This window comes from Mycteria americana, chromosome 1, assembly GCF_035582795.1.
Source record: "Mycteria americana isolate JAX WOST 10 ecotype Jacksonville Zoo and Gardens chromosome 1, USCA_MyAme_1.0, whole genome shotgun sequence".
Classification (NCBI taxonomy): domain Eukaryota; kingdom Metazoa; phylum Chordata; class Aves; order Ciconiiformes; family Ciconiidae; genus Mycteria; species Mycteria americana.
This window is the reverse complement of record NC_134365.1, coordinates 126,572,203-126,575,281: the sequence shown is the minus strand read 5'-3', so window position 1 is coordinate 126,575,281 and position 3,079 is coordinate 126,572,203.

The window sequence follows — 3,079 nt, the reverse complement described above, 5'->3', positions numbered from 1 at the left end:
TTAAAACCAATACTTACAGCCTTTCGGACTTTAATTTTAGGGTTTTAGTACTCCTAAGCTTTCTTTGTCCTCTCTTTGGTCCAAAAATGTATAGCTTCATTCTTTACTTGGACCTATAAATAAAAACGCTTTTCCCTTAATCTCAGAGCCTATGGCTCTCTGTCCATATCAGTCCTGATCAAAGGTACACCTTTGAACTTCAAAATCTTTTCTATAGAATATTCCCATATTATTCTGTATGCCTCATTTTGATCTTTAACTAATTTCTTACATTCTTCGCATACCTCCTTCTGATCCCTTCTCCCTCTGTTCAGCTTACCTTGCAGTCTGCATGAACCTCACTCTACGTCAGTGTCTGTCTTGTTACACTTGACTCCCACTGCTGGGACCTTCTCTTTAATGGACAGTTCAGGTTTCCAGAGTTTCCTAATTTCCCTTTGAGCCATCCTTTCTGAGATGTATCACCCCTTTTAACTCAGCCATTACCACCTACCAATAGTAGGGCTTTGGGGATTCTTTTTTTTTAAGCTACACCTTTGTTGCTCTGAAGTCTATAGATTTTAATAGCCGAGTCATTAAGAAGTCCCAGAGTGGAAGCTGTAAGAGTAATTTAGGGAATCTTAACTTGGCTATTAAAGGGGAGTGGTTTCTAAACATAAGAAGTATTGTCACTGAGACACTGCCTGGGGCCCTGGAAACACTCCAGCCTCCAGTGTATGAGTTTTTCAGGGTGGCAGCAGGGTGTGTGCAATTACATCTCTACCTACCGTTCGGCTTGGATGATCGTTGTGGTTCAGTTCAGCTAGCTAGCAGTGCCAGAGACAAACGCCACAAGCAAGAGGTCACAGACCACGATGATCAGACAGTCGCCTGACGTGAGACTATAGTAAGGACCTTCCGGCCTCTTTAGGGCTACGGTGCATGTGCTGTTCTGTGCCCCCTTTACCTTTACCTGTCCTCTCCTCTCATGGGAGAGTTTCTAAGATGGTGCCGCAAAGTCTTTTTTATGATGGAGTGATTAGAAGATGAGGCTCACCTGCTCTGATTAAATCAGGTTCAGCAAGGTTAAAGCAGCCACTTTAACCATCATCTGGCAGACTGGAGGGAGGATCTGCTTTTGTCTGGCTGTGCCGACTTCAGACCTTCCCCTCCCAGAAATCCAGCTGATTTGATAAGGATTGAGAAGATTCAGGTCCCAAGTCCACTGTTTCTGGGGGGTTAGCAATCGTTTAGCCTGGTTGTTGTGATCCGAACCGATGGATGCTACCAACTTGCTGTGCATTCAAGAAGCCCCCGGCCAAAAGTGCTGTTAGGACACTGCAGCTCTGGACTGAAACAAGACTGTGAAATTGGTGACTAGAGGGCTCCAGACGGACTGCCTCTGTTGTTTCTGTGTCAGATGTATTGCTTTGTCAGATGCAAATGTATCCTGCAAATTAAGATTGTGTTCTCTATAGCTTGTGAACGACCAGCAGCAGGATTTCTGAATTTGGGGTGCAGTTAATGGGTCTCATTGCGATTCCTGAAGTCTAATGATTCATAAAGACACCCCAGTTTAGGCTCCCAGAGGTGTATGCAGTACTTGCAAAAGCAAAAAGTAGTAAAGACTAGCATTTGTCTATAACGATTTGGTGACTCAATCTATAAAGGGAGCAGACCAATTCAACTGCGAATTGCCATTTCTAAAATAATTTCCTTCCATAACTGCATTACAGGTTACTTTATTGGGACATCCTGTTTACACAGAAATAAAAGCATGTAATTTCAAATTTCATATCAGGCTATTTAATTTCACAATGAGCAAAGACAACATTTGAAATATGCATAGAATAAGTTGTTTGTATCAATGTGCAATGGCAAAATACTGAAAACAATAAAGTCCCCTAAATAAACCCCCATGGATGAAACCCTGTGCTTAAAAAGCCAATTGCTTTTTGGTAAGCCTGAGAAAAATGTTGTTTTTCCCTCCAGCACAAATACTGTCAAAAAGATATTCATATATGTGTGCTCTCTGGCTGTTTGGTAGGAAGATTGCTACAAGCCTTGCTTATCTGGATATTTGTGATGTACGCATTATGACATCATCTCAAAATGTATTGCTGGCAGTAATGGAAGTTGGTAGAAAGTATGGAAGTTTATGTTTATATTGTTTTAATTTTTCTGATTTATCCACTAAACTTGGGGATTCTCTTGTCTAGCGTCCTTGGTGATGTTTTATGTGTATGCTATCACTGAAGACATAATGATGAATCTCTCTCATGGGCAGAGTGAGGGAAGCACCAGTAATATTTACAATAACTTTACAATATTGGACGACTTGCAGGTTACCTGTTCACTACTAACCTACCTAATATCCAAGAGTTAAATCAGAAGGGGGCAGTAAAGGAAAATTACACGGGAGAAGAAACAATGGGAAAAATATCATTCCCTAAGGAAAAATAGCAGAGTAAGGAAAAAAAAAACCCACATGCCTGACTTCATCCAGTCTAGGAGTCTTCACTCTTCCCAAGGAGTGAAATCAGAATGCTTGAACCTCACAAATTCTCATCCCAGGAATAAGAAGTGGGTTGTCAGCAAATGGAAGCTGATATCCACACTGAGAGAGAAGTGGGGAGGGAGACAGATGCATCGAGTATAACAGCTTGTTAATTCAGAGGTGGGTGGAAATGGGTCTCCTGGAGCTAAGGGTGGTAGAAATTAAGGCAGGGCAAGGAGATGTACATCTACGGACATCAGTCACCATGTGAGTGCGCTTTCCCAAATATTTTGTACCCTTCAGGGAAATTAATTAACAGTGCTGTGTTTCATGGCATCAGTTTGGAATGACATTGTTAACTTCGTCGGGTACCTAGACCCCTTCTGGTACAGTGATTTGATTACCTGGTTTCACCTGGGTGGGAATGCAGGGAGCCATACCTGTCACCTACCAGTGCAGTCCAAAGAGAAAAAAATAGGCGTTGTTTCCCTAGGATACATACCCATATGAGATTAAATCCTGTGTAAAATGATGTACTTAAAGCATTGCAAATATTTCAATAGCAACTGATTCGAATTCTAAAACAGTTGGTAATTTCTTTTG